The following is a 23929-nucleotide window of genomic DNA, read 5'->3' on the forward strand; positions in this document are numbered from 1 at the left end:
TCTCAATGTATCTACAGTCTCAATGTAGCCACAGTCTCAATGTAGCCACAGTCTCAATGTAGCCACAGTCTCAATGTATCTACAGTCTCACTGTATCCATGATGTATACCCTCATATTCATACTAAAATATATCCTCCCTATATCCTCACATGAAGGACGACTACAGAAATTGAAGAGACATAAATTTAATGAGATTCTAATGGCATTTTACTAGTGTACTCAATTTCATCAACAATTGACATTTAACTTCTTAGAACTCGCCACTATTTATTTCCCCTTATTTTCCCTGTGCTCTACATGTGAGAGAAATGAGGAGGGACATTGAATTTGAAAGGAGAGATTCCCTCCTGTGTGTTCACCTCAGAAAACCCTCTCTCTAAAGGCCAAACAACAAACAAGTCTTATTTCTGTCCTAACACACATAGTCAGCGCCATCCAGAACTTATCTAGGAAACAAAAGTGCCATTTGTTTAAATATTCCCTTCCATAAGGCTGAACATTATTCACTCTAAATGTTAAGTACCCTAATTATGGATAGAATCTGGGATAAATTGTGTATTGCTCTCCAGTTCCTCTTTGTTTCTCTCTCGTTGCCTGTTGCCTGCTCTCTTGTAGCATTGAGTCTGTGAGAGTTGGAAACTTGGCATGAGTCTAAAGTATAATTCAAATCAAATCAAATTGTATTTGTCACATGCGCTGAATACAACAAGTGAAGACTTTACCGTGAAATGCTGACTTACGAGCCCTTTCCCAACAATGCAGTTAAAAAGTAAGAACATTTGAAAATAGATCAAAGAGAAGGTCATTGTCCTCTAGATGGATTAAAACAGCCAGACTCAGGGCCACTCTCCCACACAGTGGACCAATTAGAATAGAAGAAGAATCCTTTTCCTCCGTTTATGAGATCTCAACCTCGGACACACATGCACACACACAAAGGTACCAGAGACACATGTACAGCAGAATTTGGTTTGGCACACACACTGATATGCACAAGTATGATCAGTCATGCTGCTTCGTTTATGCTTCCCTTGTTCCTCTTTCTCTCTCTTCCATCCAGTCTGCTGCAGTATCTGTACATCTTCAATCTCCTGTCCTCCTTCCTCATGTTTTTCTCTTTCAGTGACTAGTGTTCCATATCATCCCCCCTGTCTCCAGTTCATCTCTCTGCAGGGTGATGGTGGTGTTGTTGTATCTCTCTGCAGGGTGATGGTGGTGTTGTTGTATCTCTCTGCAGGGCGATGGTGGTGTTGTTGTATCTCTCTGCAGGGCGATGGTGGTGTTGTTGTATCTCTCTGCAGGGTGATGGTGTTGTTGTTGTATCTCTCTGCAGGGTGATGGTGGTGGCGTTGTTGTATCTCTCTGCAGGGTGATGGTGGTGTTGTTGTATCTCTCTGCAGGGCGATGGTGGTGTTGTTGTATCTCTCTGCAGGGCGATGGTGGTGTTGTTGTATCTCTCTGCAGGGCGATGGTGGTGTTGTTGTATCTCTCTGCAGGGTGATGGTGGTGTTGTTGTATCTCTCTGCAGGGCGATGGTGGTGTTGTTGTATCTCTCTGCAGGGTGATGGTGGTGTTGTTGTATCTCTCTGCAGGTTGATGGTGGTGTTGTTGTATCTCTCTGCAGGGTGATGGTGGTGTTGTTGTATCTCTCTGCAGGGTGATGGTGGTGTTGTTGTATCTCTCTGTAGGTTGATGGTGGTGTTGGTGTATCTCTCTGCAGGGTGATGGTGGTGTTGTTGTATCTCTCTGCAGGGTGATGGTGGTGTTGTTGTATCTCTCTGCAGGGTGATGGTGGTGTTGTTGTATCTCTCTGCAGGGTGATGGTGGTGTTGTTGTATCTCTCTGCAGGGCGATGGTGGTGTTGTTGTATCTCTCTGCAGGGTGATGGTGGTGTTGTTGTATCTCTCTGCAGGGTGATGGTGGTGTTGTTGTATCTCTCTGCAGGGTGATGGTGGTGTTGTTGTATCTCTCTGCAGGGTGATGGTGGTGTTGTTGTATCTCTCTGCAGGGTGATGGTGGTGTTGTTGTATCTCTCTGCAGGGTGATGGTGGTGTTGTTGTATCTCTCTGCAGGGTGATGGTGGTGTTGTTGTATCTCTCTGCAGGGTGATGGTGGTGTTGTTGTATCTCTCTGCAGGGTGATGGTGGTGGTGTTGTATCTCTCTGCAGGGTGATGGTGGTGTTGTTGTATCTCTCTGCAGGGTGATGGTGGTGTTGTTGTATCTCTCTGCAGGGTGATGGTGGTGTTGTTGTATCTCTCTGCAGGGTGATGGTGGTGTTGTTGTATCTCTCTGCAGGGTGATGGTGGTGTTGTTGTATCTCTCTGCAGGGTGATGGTGGTGTTGTTGTATCTCTCTGCAGGGTGATGGTGTTGTTGTTGTATCTCTCTGCAGGGTGATGGTGGTGTTGTTGTATCTCTCTGCAGGGCGATGGTGGTGTTGTTGTATCTCTCTGCAGGGTGATGGTGGTGTTGTTGTATCTCTCTGCAGGGCGATGGTGGTGTTGTTGTATCTCTCTGCAGGGCGATGGTGGTGTTGTTGTATCTCTCTGCAGGGTGATGGTGGTGTTGTTGTATCTCTCTGCAGGGTGATGGTGGTGTTGTTGTATCTCTCTGCAGGGTGATGGTGGTGTTGTTGTATCTCTCTGCAGGGTGATGGTGGTGTTGTTGTATCTCTCTGCAGGGTGATGGTGGTGTTGTTGTATCTCTCTGCAGGGTGATGGTGGTGTTGTTGTATCTCTCTGCAGGGTGATGGTGGTGTTGTTGTATCTCTCTGCAGGGTGATGGTGGTGTTGTTGTATCTCTCTGTCTGTGCGTTGAACCACACTTTCCCTCTCTCTGCCAAGTCTAGATCAGCGCTGGGTTGCAGGACTTGTTTATCAATAACAGAAGACTGGGACATGCTGTCCTGTCCTCTAACCATTGTTGTTATTGTAACCCACCTGTCAAGCAACCATTTATTACGTGTTAAGGTTCAAAAGTTTGTTTGATTGATGGGAGTCCTGAGGTGATTAATTAAGTCTGCTATCTCATGATGAAAGAGATGCTGTAAAGTTGGTCAAAATATCAAAGGGATTACAAAGACACAGAGAGTAAAATACAGACAGAGTAATATGCAGACATGGATGACTGCACACAGGAGCTCAGGCAATCATAAAAACACACGCGCGTACACACAAACACACACACACACACACACACACACACACACACACGTGATGTCTCACCTATGGCATCTCCCTGTTCGTGCACCATACTGGCCAGATCTCGCATGATTTGGCTGACATCCAACATGTCCCTCTGAAAAGGAAACAGACAACGAAGGGTTAAATAAATACATTCTACTCCAGAGGTCATGGGCCATCCACATTCCCGGGCTTTCTTCTTCTATAGGCCTGATGGATTCCCCAAAATAGACAGGGATATGTAAGTCAAAGCATGAAACAATTTCAAGAAATATATCGAAACTACTCTCTGAGAAGTTAACGGTTCAATGCAGCCATTAAAAAAAAAATCTAAATATCAAATCATTTCTGGTTAACAATTAATAAGTACTGTCATTGTTTCAATGAAAATGGTCAAAAATAATCAAAAATAGTTTCTTAGCAAAAAGCATTTAGCATTTTATTAGTCTATTAACTTATAACGCCTGGTGATGATACCAGGCAGGCCAAAACTCCACAAATGCAAAATGAGCTGAAATTTCAAGCTGTCTTGTCAAACAGCTCTTACACTAAAAGGGCATTATCTTCATTTTCACAATTTCACAGTACTATTCCAACCTCATATTGTGGAAATATTTATAAAAGACAGCTAAATCTAGTTTTTGACTGCACTGCCCCTTTAAAATCCACCACGCTAAGCCCATTAAAAACGAAATGTAAATTTGTGTTTCATATAAAACTATTTAAACTTGTATGGACACAGTAATTGATAGTGTTGTTCACTTCTGTTTTCGTTTCAGTGTGCAGTCTGGCCACTGCAGAGAGAGAGAGAATTACCACACTAGGTGACCTGCACTTTTTTCCCTCCTCGCCAGTTTTCTGAATCTGTTCACTGTGTATCAGCTCAAAGCAATATGAAGGCGTATAAAACCTCTGTCTATCTCCTTCTCACAGGTCCCCCTTTCCTCCATTATAGCACCATGCAATCACAGCTGCGTTTGTATAGCCTCACCCACTGGGCCATCCATCACAGGTGTCTGATATTGCTGTGGAAACTGGCAGCAGCCATCCTGGCTCTTGGCAAACACCATCTGGTTGGATCCAAAATGGCCTCTGGCAAAACCTTGTGACGCTAAAGACTTTCTTGCTGCTTTCGTCTTTGGGCAACCCTCTCCATCACACAGGAATAGAATAACAACACATTTATTTTACCTGGCAAAGCAGTTGCTGGCAATCTGAACTCAGTTCATTCCAATGACAGAACGCTATGACAAAGTCATAAGTGAGAGTGTGAGTAGAAGAGAGAGAGAGAGAGAGAGAGAGAGAGAGAGAGAGAGAGAGAGAGAGAGAGAGAGAGAGAGAGAGAGAGAGATTGAGAGAGAGAGAGAGAGAGAGAGATATTGAGAGAGAGAGAGAGAGATATTGAGAGAGAGAGAGAGAGAGATATTGAGAGAGAGAGAGAGAGAGATATTGAGAGAGAGAGAGATATTGAGAGAGAGAGAGAGATTGAGAGATTTTGAGAGAGAGAGAGATTGAGAGAGTTTGAGAGAGAGAGAGATTGAGAGATTTTGAGAGAGAGAGAGAGATTTTGAGAGAGAGAGAGAGAGATTTTGAGAGAGAGAGAGAGAGATTTTGAGAGAGAGAGAGAGAGATTTTGAGAGAGAGAGAGAGAGATTTTGAGAGAGAGAGAGAGATTTTGAGAGAGAGAGAGAGATTTTGAGAGAGAGAGAGATTGAGAGATTTTGAGAGAGAGAGAGATTGAGAGATTTTGAGAGAGAGAGAGAGAGAGAGATTTTGAGAGAGAGAGAGAGAGAGAGAGAGAGAGAGAGAGAGAGAGAGAGAGAGAGAGAGAGAGAGAGAGAGAGAGATTGAGAGAGAGAGAGACTAGCCTCACTAGCCTCAGCCCTCACCTAAACTTAAAAACAACTAACAAAACCTCATCCAGAGACATTACTACTCCACTGAGATTAGGGTTGGTTTGGTGATGCTGATTGCTGTTGGAGACAGAGTGGCCGTTCCACCAATTCAGTGCCTTTTAAGAAGTGGAACTTGGTCACCTATTTTTAACATTCTGTCATAAAGAGCACATTTTCAACTTCATAAAAAAGGTAAAAGAGGTTAAAAAAAAATAATTCAGTGCCAAATAATGTAACAGGGTTGACCGTAACAGGGTTGACCATAACAGGGTTGACGATGTAATCTTAAATCAGCCATGAATCCCCTTATGACAGGGAGAATAGAAGCTGGTTGTGTGCAACAGGGAGTGGCAATTTAATGCAAGTTTCACAAAAAAAAGGTAATTGCTAAAACATTTCTATCCTGCCTATCTACATCTAGCCTGCCTATTTGTTCAGATCCCTGCCACCCTGGGGGTAGAGTGGTAGTGGACAGGCTTAGGGCCAGATGTGTGCCCTTTTCCATGTTTTATAGGGTTATATTAAGCTCATGGCCACTCTTCCACCATTGGCCTCCCAGCGCCTGGTTCACTCGGTTTTAAACAGGAGGTCCTCAGTCTACCCACACACCCACACCCACCCCAACAACCATACATAATGTCCCACAGAGAGGGTTGACCCATGCTGGGATGGGGACAGGCTATGCTCCATATGCTCTGCGGCACTTCCTGTACGCTTTGAATTAATTATCAACAGACAAAAGAACAATGACCTCAAAAGACAACCAGAGTCCTTTGAAAGACAAATGTTGGGAAAAGGTCTTAAGGTATTAGGAACTGGAATCCTACTCTTACCCAAGACTATTCGTAGTTGTCCCGCCCTGATCTGTTTCATCTGTGCTTGTGCTTATACCCACCCCCCTCCAGGTGTCACCCATCTTCCCCATTATCGCCTGTGTACTTATACCTGTGTTCTCTGTTTGTCTGTTGCCTGTTCATTTTGTTTTGTCAAGCCTACCAGCGGTTTTCCCTCTGTTCCTGTCTCGCGTTTGTTCCTGTTTTCTTGTTTTCCCCGGTTGTGAACTGTTCTACCCACCGTCCTATACCTTTGTCCCACTACTCTGGGTTACCAACCTCTGCCTGACCTGATCCTGAGCCTGCCTGCAGCCCTGTATCTTTGCCCCACTGCTCTGGATTATCGACCCCCTGCCTGCCTTGACCTGTTGTTTGCCTGCCCCTGATGCTGTAACAAACATTTACTTCATTTACTACTGCATTTGGGTCTTACCTGAAACGTGATAGTAGTCTTGCTAGCAATTCAGCTCCTCTTTCATAAATCACGGTGGTGAAGAAATTTCCCATGTCAGTTTGTCTATAGTATGCAGTGGTGTAAAAATATTTGCAAGTTCTACTTAAGTAGTTTTTGGGGGTGTATGTACTTTACTGTTTATATTTTAGAATACTTTTACTTCACTACATTCCTAAAGAAAATAATGTACTTTTTACTCCATACTCAACACCCAAAAGTACTCATTACATTTTGAATAGTTAGCAGGACAGGAGAATTGTCCAATTCACGCACTTATCAAGAGAACATCCCTGGTCATCCCTACTGCCTCTGATCTGGCAAACCCATTAAACATACATGCTTCGTTTGTAAATTTGAGTGTGCCCCTGGCTATCTGTAAATAAAAAAAACAAGAATAGTGCCATCTGGTTTGTTTAATATAGGCAATTTGAAATGATTTATACTTTTACTTTTGATACTTAAGTATATTTAAAACCACATACTTTTATACGCTTACTGAAGTATTTTACTGGGTGACTTTTACTTAAGTCATTTTTTCTCTTAAGGTATATTTACTTTTAGTCAAGTATGACCACTGGGTCAATTCTCCACCAATGAGAGTATGTCGAAGTCACGGGAGTCAGTAGTTTGACTCTTCATGTCAATACCACATCTGTTATGGTGTTTCTGTGATGCAATTGACAGTCAACAAACAGAGCTCTTGTAAGAGGCAGAGGGGCCTGTCTTTGTTTCATGTGAAATAAATGTCAGACAGATGCAGACATCAGTTACATCTGACACAGAGGCCACCGTAACAATACCAGACACACAATTAAACTGTACGCTGAGATAAAGGAGACAAAAACAAGCGGCTGATTGACAAGTCCACAAGGTCGCCACCGCTGTTCCATTCCTCATGTTCCTGAAGTCTAACAAGAGTCTGGGTCGGGATGACACCGCCAGAAATTAGATCTGACGATTGGCTGATATGAGCATTGCCATGAGAGATTGCAGGTTGAGTTGATTCCAAAGGCTTAGCGGTGAAGACAAGACCAGTCGATTGGCTGATAGTGCACGGATAGTGCTTTAGTGCACACTAAATAAGGAGGAAGTGGAAGAATAGGACTGTATTCTCCTCTGTAGAAAGCTGATGTATCCTGTGGGATCCATCCCAGTTATGGCTCATATATAATATGTTACCAAATGTTAAACATGAGGATCAAGATCACAACGGAAAGGAAATAGTTTGCCCATTATGTTTTTAAACAGTCATTGTCGTGCTGAGATGAGGGACATATGACGCCATTGAGAAGAGAACAAATGCATGGAGTCCCAAACAATGACTCCGTTTTCAACCAGGACCAGCAACACTCTAGAAGGACATGAATATGCTGGAATTGAAGTTCCTGTGAGAGTTAGAGTTGACCGGGTGTAGAGATCACCTCTGGTGTCTGCGGAGTGGAAGGGACTCAACTGTGGGTTAGTGAAGCAAATAATACCCTCCTCCTCCAGGTAAATGATAGTAGCACCAGAAATAGGACCTCATTGGGTATGCAGCTCAGCCACGACCAACGAACGCAGCCACACGGCTCAAAGCTCTGATGAGTGGCTGGCATTGGCACCGCCCCATGAGGAGGAGTCTGGGAGATTCAGGGCTCGCTCCGTCACCCTCCAACAGGTGAGCCACCCACCTGTCCTTTGTGTACCAGCCGAGGAACGAGAGCATACCTGTCAACCAGACTGGAACAGAGGAGAGAGAGAGAGAGAGAGAGAGAGAGAGAGAGAGAGAGAGAGAGAGAGAGAGAGAGAGAGAGAGAGAGAGAGAGAGAGAGAGAGAGAGAGAGAGAGAGAGAGAGAGAGAGAGAGAGAGAGAGAGAGAGAGAGAGAGAGAGAGAGAGAGAGAGAGAGAGAGAGAGAGAGAGAGAGAGAGAGAGAGAGAGAGAGAGAGAGAGAGAGAGAGAGAGAGAGAGAGAGAGAGAGAGAGAGAGAGAGAGAGAGAGAGAGAGAGAGAGAGAGAGAGAGAGAGAGAGAGAGAGAGAGAGAGAGAGAGAGAGAGACAGACAGACAGACAGACAGACAGACAGACAGACAGACAGACAGACAGACAGACAGACAGACAGACAGACAGACAGACAGACAGACAGACAGACAGACAGACAGAGAGACAGACAGAGAGAGAGACAGAGAGCGTAGGGAGAGAATCACGGAAGAGAAAGAGAGATAATCTGTTGAAATAGCTCTCTGAGGATTTTCTATAAAATCAATACTTTTTGTCTGAACATAGATGGGGTAATGCTATGTATGTTGATTCTCAGGTGCAGACAGACACTGGTTGAAGAGATAGACCAAGTCATTACTGCCCTGCCATGTCTGTTCTCATCCTGGCACCTTGAGATGATGTTGTATTCACCCTGCACAGGCACATTACTCATCATCTGCTGTCAACACTGCTCATTTCTCCTCCCTTCTTCCCGCTGCACGGTCACTCATTTTCTCCTCCCTTCTTCCCACTGCACGGTCACTCATTTTCTCCTCCCTTCTTCCCGCTGCACGGTCACTCATTTTCTCCTCCCTTCTTCCCACTGCACGGTCACTCATTTTCTCCTCCCTTCTTCCCGCTGCACAGTCACTCATTTTCTCCTCCCTTCTTCCCGCTGCACGGTCACTCATTTTCTCCTCCCTTCTTCCCGCTGCACGGTCACTCATTTCTCCTCCCTTCTTCCCGCTGCACGGTCACTAATTTTCTCATTTTGAAAGGACGGCTACTTCTCTTCTTTGAAAGCTCAGCGCCAGTCCATTTTCTGCTATGACTTTCAATCAAGCAGTCAATTTGAATAAAACGCATTAACCATGATTGATGTGTCACGCCCTGATCTGTTTCACCTGTCCTTGTGATTGTCTCCACCCCCTCCAGGTGCCGCTTATTATCCCCAGTGTATATATCCCTGTGTTTCTTGTCTCTCTGTGCCAGTTTGTTTTGCCAAGTCATCCAGCATTTTTTCTAGCTCCTTTTTCCCCGAGTTTCTGTTTTTTCCTAGCCCTCCTGGTTCTGACCCTTGCCTGTCCTGACACTGAACCCGCCTGCCTGACCACCTGACACTGAACCCGCCTGCCTGTTCTGACCTCGAGCCTGCCTATCCCCTTGTACTGTTTGGATTCGGACCTGATCACTGAACCCTTGCCTGTCCTGACCTCGAGCCTGCCTACCGCCTGGTACTGTTTGGACTCTGACCTGGTTCATGAACTCTCGCCTGTCCCAGACCTGCCTTCTGCCTACCCCTTTTGTTATAATACATATCGGAGCTCAATCATCTGCCTCTTGTGTCTGCATTTGGGTCTCGCCTTGTGCCCTTATATGATGGATTGTGGCCTTTCTCCCTGTCATTATCAATAGTTGAAAAGGAATCTTCCGTAGACTAGATACAAAGGCAGTTTACTGTAGCTGTCATCACCATTACATGAAAGTACCTTGAAATCACCAACCCCTTATGACAAGGCATTACAACACTGACGATCATGTAAATCCATTCTACAACCATCTAGATACCTGGAGGATGAAAGTGTGAACCAACAGACTTCTCTCTCTCTGTCCAGCACCCTCCCCTTCTCTCCCTCCTTTTCTCTTTCTCTCTCTACCATTCTCTCTCTCTTTCTCTCTCCCCATCCTCCATTTTTTTCCCTCCCTCCCTCTCTTTCTGATAAATGTGTTAAGCACTGCTAGAAAATTCTCTCCATATCTAACCATCCCAGCCCAAAGGCATTGGGCAACAGGACACAGTGTCACTGCCACAGCAGAAAAACTGTTAAGCAGATTTATGTGCACACTTACTGGTGAAAAGAAGAGGGAAAACGATGACATTTTCTCACATGCACTGTCTTTCCAAGGGCTGGAGCATGATATGTCTCTTTTTTGCCCTTGCTGAATAAACGGTTTAGAATGTAAAATCAAATGTTGCCTTTCCTTCAGCTGTCCAAAGACCTACAACCCCAGAACACACACTAAAGAGATGCACATCACATGAACCGAATGACAGCCAGAGGCATGGCCAGAATGACAATATTTAAGGGGGTTTATTTCCATTTTAAGGTTTCCTGTTGCGTGGGTCCTGTTTGCTGAAGGTTTGTGTTGAGGTTGTGTTGTGATTTATATTGTGTATTTATTACATTCATATTGTGATTTATTTTGTTTGTGTGTCTCCATGATGAGGAGGATACGGTATGTCGTTGTGATTTCTTCTACCACAATACGGTCAATTTTAGGGAGGTGTGTATTTCATATGCATAGCCTTTTATGGTGAGATTACCTGTCCAAAATTGTAATCAGTAATGAAATTAATGGATTACCCAAGCTCAGTAACGTAATCTGATTATTTTCTGTTACATTAGAAGAAGACAAAAATATCCATCAGACACATTTGGTGTGTCATCATAGTGGTGTCTGACTTGTGGTCAGTTCGCTCATTTGGAACAAACTTTAACTTGCACCTTTTTTCAATGCTGAATTGAATGTCATTGAGAAAACAGAAAGGTGTTTTAACATATTTTTTCACAAACATCCTTTCTGAATTGAAAAGTAATCCAAGATGTAATCATCTAGTTTTTCAAAAGTATCTGTAATCTGATTACAATATTTTTGATGGTAACGTGACTGATTACAGTTTTTTGTAATCAGATTACATGTAACTGATTGCATATAATCATCTGGGGATCCTGCAACATCCATGGAAGTCCCATATATTCCTATAGGTCTGTGCTATGCAGACCATTGATGTTGCAGTTTGTTCCTACACATACTGCAAAATCATGTGCAAGATTTAAATCAATCTGTTTTTCTTTTTATGACCACACCTGAGAGCTGCATCTAGCGCATGCTATCTCTGCATGCTATCTCTGCATGCTATCTCTGCATGCTATCTCTGTTCGCTGCATGTAGGGGGTGCTACCTATCTCCAAGGGCAGAGCATCAGATTCACTGTCCTGTGGATGCATTGGTAGGAGAGACACGCTTTGACGTTTTTTTACCTCTTCACAGGGCCAGGTGTTGTATTCAGATTCCCCTTGAAAGCTGGCCTCTGCTTTGCCCTGAGCTTTTTTTTGAATTATTTTTGATGAAATGATCTTCGGTGTCGACGATCATGGTGTGTGTGACGGGCAGCTGGGAGCTGACAGTATAGATGGTACAGAGGCAGAATAAACCTCTGCCACCTAAGCCTGATACTACCTTATAGTCTATCTTCTGTCTCTCTCTCTCTAAGCATTTATAATAATAGCATGGTAGTCAAGGACGATAGGCCTGAATTGAATTACCCATCCCAGAAGAATGTTATACATAGAATGACTATAACAGTGTTAAAGCCTGTCAGACCACAGTAATCTGACTGCACCTGTAAAGGACGTCACACTGCTTGCTTAGTGGGCACCACTTCTTCCTGATTCACACCGAGGCTCGAACCCAGGACCTCTGCCTTGCTATCACACGTCACCGCCCTCCTAGAGAGTCTTACCAGTCGGCGCCACGCAAAAAGCTAGCTATTCGCTGGCGCAAGTGGGGACACTTCAGGCTGAGGAGTACGTTTCACACATCCCCATGTGCTACACATGGGTACATCCAATATGGTTATTCTTTTTCTATGGTGTCAAACTCCTCCTGACTGATCCCAGTGTTGGTGTGTAAAATGAACAGCAGAGTATCCTTAGTGTAGGTAGCGGACCGTCAGTAGGAGAGAACCACTGTAACCTCCCATGTTCCCCATCGGTCCCTTTTTGAAAACTGCTGCACTCTTTATCTTCCATTCACAGCGAGAACGCCTTGCCTGAGTGCACACACACACACACACACACACACACACACACACACACACACACACACACACACACACACACACACACACACACACACACACACACACGATGGCAAACAACCCAAGGCAACAGATCAACACGTTTTTGTCTCAGAGGGGAAGTGCTGATACTGTTCTCCTTGGATAACAGCAGACAGAACTGATCTTAAGGTCCTCAGGGAGATGGATGGAGAGAGAGGAGAGAGAGTGGAAGAGGAGAGAATGAAAGAGGAGAGATAGAGAGGGGGGGGGGGCTTTGGAGAGATGGGGGTGGGGTTATGGACAGGGAAAAGCACATTGTCAGATATTATTAGGCTCACCAAGGTACACCATCAGGCCCCTCAGCACCTGCCAGGGAAGTCACTCTGACATTTATCTGTGTGGGTATGACTAAAACAGAGGCCAGACAACCCTGTCTGAGCTACCAATCAAATGAATCTCTCCATCTCAGTGCCTTTCTGAACAACCAATTATCATGACTACCTCCATCTCCGACCGCTCCACACAAATTAAGCTGTAAGTGGTGTCTGAGGCTCATTCAGTAGTTTGGTGCTTTTGTACCACTCAATGAGGACAGATTGATGCTGCTACTTTTCCAGTCTTGTTCGGAAAAGGCTCATGCGATGTGGCTAGATGAGGTGATTCTGAACATCGATGTTAAAACTTCTGAAATGTCTGACTCTGACTACAGATAGATACAACTCCCCCAAAAGTATTGTTATTAGTCTTCAAGTCTTTTCACACATTGCAGTGGATTGTAAACTCCCTTCAAAGCTGGAATGGGCTGTATCAAGGTGTCATTTCTAAAGCTGTGTGAAATTCTGGTCTCCTTTCTTGAATGATGTCCATATGTTATCACAACACTTAATCAAGTTGATTAAAGCAATTAGTGTTTCTTTTTCTTCTCCCAAGTTTTCTCCAAAGTGTACACAAAATACACAGAGGGACCTATAGGATAAACCTAACGTCAGGAGATGCCGATGACGATAACAAATATCTGAAACCTCTCTGAAATCAGACCCATTTAAGTCACCCACAGCGGAGTGATCCTGTCGTTTAGAGTTCACATCTATCTGGTTTCACATCTGTCTCAGACACCGGCGGAAGAGAGGGAAACAGCTGTTTGGGTGGAATCAGACCTGGGCTGCATCCTAAATGCTACTCTATCCCCTATATAGTGTGCTACTTTTGACCAGAGTCCTATGGGTTTGTTGTGCACGTAATATGGAATAGGGTGCCATTTGGGACGTCACTCTGTAGTTACCTGATGTGATGCTTTGTATTTCAAAACGAGCCGTGAAAGGAAGTCTGGTGAACATTGTGATTCCATCCACACTTAGGTAAGAGAACAAACAAGCCCGTAAAGGCGCCTAGGTAATTGGGTAGCGTTTAATATGCAGAAGAGATGGTGAAAATGGCTTCAGTACTGAGACATAATACTAATAGGTTGCCCAGATGGGAGGTGGAGTCTGGGATTGGCTGAGTGTCTATTTACTAAAGTAGAGTGTTTTTATTGACCTCTCTGAAGACAATAGCGTCGGGGCAATGCACTCTCTGGCCACTTTGTAAACGACAAGCTTTATCACAATGTTTGTTTGTTTTTTAGTTAGTTATTTCTGAGTGTTTCTCTCTCTCTCCATGCAATCGACGGATACTCTGGGCACTTTGGCTGGAAAGTGTTGTAATTTTCAAAACAACTCGACTAAAGACATGGCCAGCCCAAAGCTGATGCTGGATAGATGGATTACTACCCTTACTATTGGCAAATAGATTACATCAACTCTCCCTTTGAACACTGCATTCTTTAGATAGCAAACCATTCATTTGAAAGTCACAGTGCCATTGGAAAGTAGAAGATTTTTGCCCGTTTCTCCTCAGGAACACTGAGACTGAGTTAAGGCAGGGTGTTGTAAACTAAGGTACAGCACGTGGATGTCTGAGCTCCATACCTCAATCTGCAGCAGGGCTTCTTCTCTCTCGCGAAGGGCCTCCACGTCTTCCTCACTGATCTCTGAGAGGAACGCTTGCTCCTGTCCATCCCTCTCGGAGCTCTCTGCTGCACCGCCAAACAGGGGACCCCCCTCCTCACACAGCTCTGCAAATGGAGTCTGGGGACTCTGTGCTCACACACACACACACACACACACACACACACACACACACACACACACACACACACACACACACACACACACACACACACACACACACACACACACACACACACACACACACACACACGAACAGACAGACAGACAAACAAGAGAACATTATAATTAGATTTGTTTTGAGAATACCAATCTACATTGCTTCTGTCTTGCACCTCTTTCTCCCTGACTCCACTAATGGTCTAGGCCAGACAGTGTGATTCACAGCACAGGGCTAACCCCTGGCTGACTCATGGTCGTCTGTGCTTGCCATGATCTGAGTCACAGTACCCGAGTCAACCGGAGAGGCCAGACAGTGGGGGGAAAACATCCTGTACCCCCGGAATACAATTTCACCTTAACACAACTAGAATGTTTTACACTTTAAATATATCACTCTAGACAGCTACCACCCCCTCTTCACACCGTTTACCCAAGTTCAATCAAAAAGGACTAGGACCCTTTTCTTCTCTGTGCAGACAGTTTACTGAGCTCGCTCTCCTTTCAGCACACTCAATGGAAACGTGGGAGTCGGTCACTGAAAGAGGCCCACATTGATCTGCTAATTTTGACCCCTAATTGCATATGTATGCCATTGATAAAACCCTGAGGTGGCTTTTGTTTTTCCTGCCCACAGTGTATCCAATCATCCTGTCGTTCCTCCCTTACTGTGGGTAGCTTCTTCAGTACGGAAGTGGGAGGGGCTAGAGGAGGGCCTGTGTCTTTGGTCTGCCCACTCAATGTGAACCACACAGCCTATCTGCTCTGCCTTCTGTGCTGTTCTTGCTTTTTGTTGTCAATGAATATGCACCATCTGCTACAATAGTGTTACTGACATCCGAGGTATAGGTCTCTTGGCCGGGCTATACTAAATTACAGACCAACTGCAGACCAAAACTGCAGAAATGTAGTGATTTGTGAAGAAATTCACATTTATGAAAAAAGGAATAACTTTCGCGGTCCATTGAAGTTTCTTTCTTCACTGAAGATAATCACTGTTATGTAACCTGTCCTTATATCTGGAGTCTGAGACGTTTTCCTCTTGAGCCAGCATAATGAAAAGACCTTGATGAAATTGATTCAGCAGAAAATAAGCCTTAATACATAAGCCTCTGGTGTCCTGGTGCTGTAGGGTTCAGGGGTGTGTAAGGAGAACCTTGATACCTGAGTTTGTGTATTCTCCAGCGGGTCATTTGAGCTCAGTATGATTTCAAACGAGAACTTTTTCAGGGGAAGTTAGGGATAATGTGAAATATGTTTCCATAACATCAACATAAGTTACAGCTATTTGCATTGATTTTCAGGCAATGCTCTACTTGACATGATCGTACTGATATTATTCCAGGACATTACAGTGAAACCACGAGGAAGTATAAAAGGTTAGATGAAGATCAGGCAATGACAGCCTAGCTACCAGCATGAACAGCTAAATGAGACATCACTGTAAAGAAAAATATCTGGTTGTTTTTACAGTAACTTACTGGCAGTCAGTTACCTGTAAGTTACTGTAAAAAAAAGGTTCTGTATGTACTTTACAGTAATGTACTGTTAAACATTTATTCTGAATGTACGGCAATATACTGTACCTTTTTTTTTTACAGTAACTTACAGGTAACTGGATGCCAGTAAGATACAGTATACAGTGACACAGTGTCACATACAACACAGTAACACTACACAGTGCATCATAAAGGATGTCTGAGTTTCTCATTAGCTTTATTGAGTGCTTTTGATAAGGATCAGTGCAGTTTTCAGTGTTGTTATTGCCGGTGTGATATATGAATAAATTCAATCATGATTTAATTGTATTGTGAAGAGGTAAAAAAAAAATCTGCTCAGTCCCTCTTAGAACTCATAGAAATGTGACACCTTCAAAATGATTCACTGTTCATTCATCTCTGACTTACAACAAATGACTTTGGTGTATTGTTGTTTTAGTTGTCTCCTCTCCTGTCCCCAAAGGTGTTCTAAGAAGGATATATATATCTCATGTAATCATTTGTACTAGATGTCTCCACGGGAGACAAAATACTCCTTAGATTTGGGGAAAGAATGACGGGTTACACAGAAGAGAGAGAGAGAGAGGTCTCCAGACACAATGCTTTCTGGTGTATCAAAATGATACCTGTTATCTGACCTCAAGCCCGTTTTAATATGGTATAGCCCATGACTATATGTATAATCATAATGTAGACATACTAATTGTCATGATTTTCCACTGTATGTGAGTCTATTTCTGTGATGTCTGACTGAATATAGATTGGATTATAATTTTTCCATTTTAGTAGTCTGAAAGTGATGGTTACCAATGAAAGCATAAAAAAGGTGGATGGATAGAATCATCACACGGTATCAGAGTCCATCTCGTCCTTTTTTTTTTACCTCAAGTTATTTTTTATCGTTCTTCTAGGCTATACTGTCTGTGGCTCGTATACAATACCAACCTATCTGTTGTCTCCTCTCTCTCTCGCTCTCTCTCAATCTTTCTCTCTCTTCCTAACTTTCACCTGCCTCTCTTCCTCAGTGAAAAAAAGCAGGATCATCCTATCACAGATCTCTTATCATACCACCTCCTCCCCTGAAGGGATGGGAAGATCTGTGTTGATGTAGTCGGGACAACTTTGTCCTGCAGAATGTACATATAACCCAGCTCAAACCCATAATGTGTCTGTCCCTTTGGAACTTTTCAACTGACATAAAAATACAGATAATGTGTTGAACAACAGTGGCAGTACTGAAGGGACTTGGATGTATAGCAAATATATTGTCTGGGAGTGGAGAGAAGAGAGGGAGAGAAAACAGAAAGAAAAGGGAAGAGAAGAGAGGGGGAGAGAACTGAAAGAAGAGCGAAGAGAAGAGAGGAGACACTAGACAAAGCTTCAAAGAACCTCTTATAAGAAGGCAATCAAACAAGGAGAGCCAAGCTTATTATCTTTGTCTCTAATGAGCGTTGTCACCTTCACGATGGAACAAAGGCCAGTACAGACTGATACACTGTGCATCAAACTCACCTGCTTCATTTCTGTCTGTGCCGGGGGTAGCAAGGCCCTCGAACGGTCTGCAATTTTCTGAAGAGACACAAGAAGAGAGAGAGCACAATAGCATGAGAGAAGCATTTAGTTCATATTGTCAGACATACTGTATATTGCAGCCGTGTATTGCAGCTCTTTATTTTTCATGTCACAAGGTCACCATTCTCTATAGAACAACACCCCACTAAACAGATGAGAAGACATGAGGCAATGCAAGGGAACCTTTTGCAGATCTCCATAGCGTTGAACCGACTCTGAGAGTTCTGTCTTAAGTCTAGTCAGGCGAAGACGATCTTCCTGTGAAAACAAGAAAAGAAGAACGAAGATTAGTGACAATTATCTTAATTCATGTCTCTGCTTCTGTGTATTTAATTAGATACAAAGTCTGGAAGAATAGGTGAAAAAAGCTTTTTAACCCGTGTAGAGCCAGTGATGATGTCAGAGAGTTGTTTGATGAGTTGACTGGTGCTGGTGATGACTTTGTTGGTTTGCTGCTGTATAGAATGTCTGGAATTGAAGAGAAAGAGAGCCAGAGAGAATGACATAAATACATAGAGAAAGAAAGAAAGAGAGTGAAAGAGAAAGCGAGTGAGATAAAGAAGGAGAAAGTGAAAGAGAGAGAAAGAGACGCACATAGTCTTTAGCCTCTAAGGTGGTATTAGTGAGGTTATTCTCGGGGTCGTGAACTCTGGAGGACGTGGCAGGACATGGCAGCTTTTATCCCCTGGCGCTGGATTCTAGAACGGACAGTGTGCATTCTGGGCTGGCTAGGGCGACCTCTCAGAGTTCCATGGGAGAGAGTTAAGTTCAACCAATTAAGTGAATCAATATTAACGACAGTCTGACAGAGCAGAGGTAGGGCTAGGCCCTATCCAGTGGCACAGTGAGGGGCGCTGGGTGTTCTTTCTCTGCCAGGGATGAACAAATAGGAGCCACCCAGGCTTTCACCGTCAAAAAACACAGCAACTTACAAACTACAGTGCTGCCCAGTGGTGGGAAGATTGAAGTGCACTCATTATGGCTACAGCTTTCAGCCAAGGACAATATGGATTTTTATGTTGAACGAATGAATCCCAATTATTGTCTACAAACATATTTATTATCAAATAGTGGCAAACGTGTGGATGGCGATTCAATCGATAAGTATAATTTTAGACAATTCAACTTACAGTCTGTCACTCATGGCGCAATTGGCCAAACAGTACATTGTGAAGACAACAAAAAAGATACATGCCCTCAGTAAGTTTACTGATTTCAGACACTCTTGTAATTGTGGAAATCATATTAAAATCTCTGATAGACAATAGTCACATTTGCATGCTCAAAAACATTTTCTTGCACTAATATCAGTCCTGGCTGCCTGTATCTTTTCACATTTATTTTCAACGTCTCCTCCTAAACACTCATTTACTGAAGCATCTCTGGGTCATTCCATGAGAGTAGTGCCTTTTGCGTAACTTTATTATCAGTCTAAATTGTGCACCAATATTGCATTTTAAACGCAGCAATATTACATAAAATGTCCTTTAATGTAGACCACATGAAAAATGCAATACATTTCTTCTAGGGAGATTGTAAATCACTTAATCCCCCAAATAATCTCAACATTTTCACCATCATTGTAAAGCCCTAGTTACTGTCATTTCTGAAGATTCTTATTTATTTCATGTGATTAGTGTCCCTCATTCTAAGGTCAACCCTATTACATTGTCACGCCCTGACCTTAGTTATCTATGTTTTCTTTATTATTTTGGTTAGGTCAGGGTGTGACTAGGGTGGGTATGCTAATTTGTCTTGTCTAGGGTTTTTGTATATCTAGGGGTTCTTGTCTATGTGTAGTTGCCTGTTCAGCACTCCTTTGTATAGCTTCACGGTTCGTTTTGTTATTTTGTTAGTTTTGTTCAGTGTTCATTCTTAGAATAAAGAAGAATGTACGCATACCGCGCTGCACCTTGGTCTCCTCCCTACGACGGCCGTGACAGAAGAACCCACCATAAAAGGATCAAGCAGCGTGTTAAGGAGGAATGGACCTGGGAGGAGATTTTAGACGGAGCAGGACTCTGGACGCAGGCTGGGGAGTATCGCCTTCCGAGGGAGGAAATAGAGGCAGCGAAAGCAGAACGGCGATATTATGAGGAGAAATACAAACGAGGCAAGCACGAGAGGCCACAGAAACCCCAATAAGTTTTTTTTGGGAGGGCACATAGAGCCAGTCAGGGAGCCGGATGAGGAGTTCAACGCAAGACTCCGGAGAGAGGTTCTAGCATGGAGAGCGCTGCAGAGCGGGCGTGCTGGGGAGCGTGTGACTGGTCAGACACCGTGTTACACAGGGATGCGCACGGTGTCTCCAGTTCGCATTCATAGCCCGGTGCGCTCTATTCCAGCTCTTCGCACTTGCCAAGTGAGCATCCAGCCAGGACGCATTGTGCCAGCTATACGCTGTAGAGCTCCAGTGCGCCTCCACAGTCCAGTACGTCCTGTGCCCTCTCTCCGCACTCGCCCTGAGGTGCGTGTCCTCAGCCCGGTACCACCAGTTCCGGCACCACGCATCAGGCTTCCAGTGCGCTTCCACAGACCAGAGCTTCCGGCGACAGTACCCAGTCCAGAGCTTCCGGCGATAGTACCCAGTCCAGAGCTTCCGGCGACAGTACCCAGTCCAGAGCTTCCGGCGACAGTACCCAGTCCAGAGCTTCCGGTGACGTTTCACAGTCCGGAACCTCCAACGACGGGCCACAGTCCGGAACCTCCAACGACGGGCCACAGTCCGGAACCTCCAACGACGGGCCACAGTCCAGAACCTCCAACGACGGGCCACAGTCCGGAACCTCCAATGACGGGCCACAGTCCGGAACCTCCAACGACGGGCCACAGTCCGGAACCTCCAGCTACGGTCCCCGGCCCGGGGTCCCCAGCGACGGTCCCCGGTCCGGGGCCTCCGGCGATGATCCGCAGTCCAGAGCCTCCGGCGATGATCCATGGTCTGGATCTACAAAAGGCGGAGGGTTCAGTGTAAAGAGGAGGGGCGGCGTCCAGAACCAGAGCCGCCACCGAGGGTAGATGCTCCCACGGACCCTCCCCTATAAGTTCAGGTTTGCGTTCGGGAGTCCGCACCTTTGGGGGGGGGGGGCGGTACTGTCACGCCCTGACCTTAGTTATCTATGTTTTCTTTATTATTTTGGTTAGGTCAGGGTGTGACTAGAGTGGGTATGCTCGTTTTGTCTTGTCTAGGGTTTTTGTGTATCTAGGGGTTCTTGTCTATGTGTAGTTGCCTGTTCAGCACTCATTTGTATAGCTTCACGGTTCGTTTTGTTATTTTGTTAGTTTAGAATAAAGAAGAATGTACGCATACCACGCTGCGCCTTGGTCTCCTCCTTTTGACGGCCGTGACATACATGAACTGAAATCTCATTATAATATGGTGAAACTATTCCTTTTATATGTTTTTCTTTTAAAGAATATATAAACAAATCATAGTCTAAAAGCAAGTGAGCTTGTTCTACTCTTTTTGGACATTTTCTGGTGTTTTCTGGTGCAAAACTGAGCATAACACATCATCGCTGTTACCTATAGATATGCAGGATAGAAATGTTTTAGCAATTACCTGTTTTTTGTGGAACTTGCATTAAATTGCCACTCCCTGTTGCACACAACTAGCTTCCATTCTCCCTGTCATAAGGGAATTCATGGCTGATTTAACCTTTTGTCAATAGGGGGTGCTATTTGCACTTTGTAATAATTTCGTTCCCAAATTAAACTGCCTCGTACTCAATTCTTGCTCGTACAATATGCATATTATTATTACTATTGGATAGAAAACACTCTCTAGTTTCTAAAACCGTTTGAATTATTTCTCTGAGTGAAACAGAACTCATTCTGCAGCACATTTCCTGTCAGGAAGTGAGATTTCTGAAATCGAGGTCCCTGTTCTGAGGTCAGTTTATAAGTCCCCATGTAAGCTATGGGGCTACATGCACTGCATACGCCTTCCTCTAGATGTCAGTAAGCGGGGAGAATTTGAATGGAGTGGATTGCACCATCTGGGGGACTATAAAAGCTCATGGAACGGAAGTACCGTTCTTTTCAACGGGGCGCCTGGCGCAAGAGGGACATCACAATGGCGTCCTGCAAAAGCTTTCGTTTTAGCAGTTCTATATCTCCGGTCATGTTTTTATTCGTTATAGGTGTTAAAGACATCATAAGGTAGTTAATTTAAACCGACTTATAGCAGTTTATATCAGTTTATTGCGATTTTCTGGGATTTCTTTGTGACGTGCTTTCACGAGTTGGACACCTCTCCAGTGGGTGGCTATCGTTAGCTGCTATTTCTACAGGAGAAGAGGACATCTTTCAACCAAAAGACGATTGTTCTGGAGAAAGGACACCTTGCCCAAGATTCTGATGGAAGCTCAGCAAATAGTAAGCAGTCTTTATGCTGTTAATTCGTATTTATGTTGACAAATGTCAAATAATAATTCCGCCATGAATTTCGGTGCGGTCTCGCTTTAGCGCACGCTGTATTGCGCAGTAACGTTAATTTTAAAAATCTAACACAGCGGTTGCATTAAGAACTAATGTATCTTTCATTTGCTGTCCAACCTGTATTTTTTTAGTCAAGTTTATGATTACTTATCGATTAGAATAGGTGCCTCTCCAAGATGGCGCCGGACAGATTGCTTGAAGTTTTGGCCACTAATCACATTGTATAACCACGATTTGTGCCGCTAAATATGCACATTTTCGAACAAACCCTATATGCATTGTGTAATATGATGTTACAGGACTGTCATCTGATGAAGAATATCAAGGTTAGTCAAAAATTATATATCTTTTGCCTGTTTGTTACGATCGCTAACCTTTGCTGCTGGTAAATGGTGTTGTGTTTCTGGCTATTGTGGTAAGCTAATATAATGCTATATTGTGTTTTCGCTGTAAAACACTTAGAAAATCTGAAATATTGGCTGGATTCACAAGATCTGTGTCTTTCATTTGCTGTACGCTGTGTATTTTTAAGAAATGTTTTATGATGAGTAATTAGGTAATACACGATGGTCTCTGTAGTTATTCTAGTTGCTTTGGTGAGAGTTGTGATGGTGGCTGCAATGGTAAACTATGATTTATACCTGAAATATGCACATTTTTCTAACAAAACATATGCTATACAATAAATATGTTATCAGACTGTCATCTGATGAAGTTGTTTCTTGGTTAGTGGCTATTTATATCTTTATTTGGTCGAATTTGTGATAGCTACTGATGCAGTAAAAAAATGGTGGAGTAAAAAAAAGTGGTGTCTTTTGCTAACGTGGTTAGCTAATAGATTTACATATTGTGTCTTCCCTGTAAAACATTTTAAAAATCAGAAATGATGGCTGGATTCACAAGATGTGTATCTTTCATCTGGTGTCTTGGACTTGTGATTTAATGATATTTAGATGCTAGTATTTACTTGTGACGCTATGCTAGGCTATGCTAGTCAGCTTTTTTACTGACGGGGGTGCTCCCAGATCCGGGTTTGGGAGGAACTAGAAGTTAAGATTAAATCGTCAACTCTGTTACGGTCAACCCTGTTACGGTCAACCCTGTTACGGTCAACCCTGTTACGGTCAACCCTGTTACCGACAACCCTGTTACCGACAACCCTGTTACCGACAACCCTGTTACCGACAACCCTGTTACCGACAACCCTGTTACATTATTTGGCACTGAATCGGCACTTACTATGGTAATTTTTTTAATTTTACCTCTTGTTTTTATGAAGATGGAAATGTGTTCTTTATGACAGAATGTTAAAATTAGATGAAATCAGAAAATGTTTTTGACCAAGTGTTACGATCGTCGATGGAAGGATCGGACCAAGGTGCAGCGTCGTAGGCGTACATTTTAATTTATTAAAAGAACACCGAAAAAACAACAAATACGAAACGTAACGTCTAGTAGGGCTAAACAGCACAGTACCAAAAACAAGATCCCACAAACTACAGGTGGAAAAGGCTGCCTAAGTATGATCCCCAATCAGAGACAACGATAGACAGCTGTCTCTGATTGGGAACCATACCCGGCCAACAAAGAAATAGAAAACATAGATTGCCCACCCTAGTCACACCCTGACCTAACCAAATAGAGCATAAAAAGGATCTCTAAGGTCAGGGCGTGACACCAAGTTACACTTCTTAAAAGGCACTGAATTGGTGGAACAACCACTCTGTCTCCAACAGCAATCAGCATCACCAAACCAACCCTAGTCTCAGTGGAGTAGTAATGTCTCTGGATGAGGTTTTGTTAGTTGTTTTTAAGTTCAGGTGAGGTCTGAGGCTAGTGATATTGTGTTGAGGCAACATGGTGGATGGAACTGAACTGGTTGAAATTAAACTGTGTCTGTGAGCTCTTATGACCTTAGAAATAATCAGTCTGTCTCAACAGAACCCTGCTGGCTCTCTCTCTCTCTCGCAGTGCATGCTGGGTGTTTTTTGGACTTTGAGTGTTTGGTGTGGAGGGCTCTATCCTAACTAACTTTCTTGATTCTTTTCTTTACATGTTATTTTCTATGGTGGAAGGTTAATGCAATA

This window comes from Salvelinus namaycush, chromosome 37 (genome assembly GCF_016432855.1).
Source record: "Salvelinus namaycush isolate Seneca chromosome 37, SaNama_1.0, whole genome shotgun sequence".
Taxonomy (NCBI): Eukaryota; Metazoa; Chordata; class Actinopteri; order Salmoniformes; family Salmonidae; genus Salvelinus; species Salvelinus namaycush.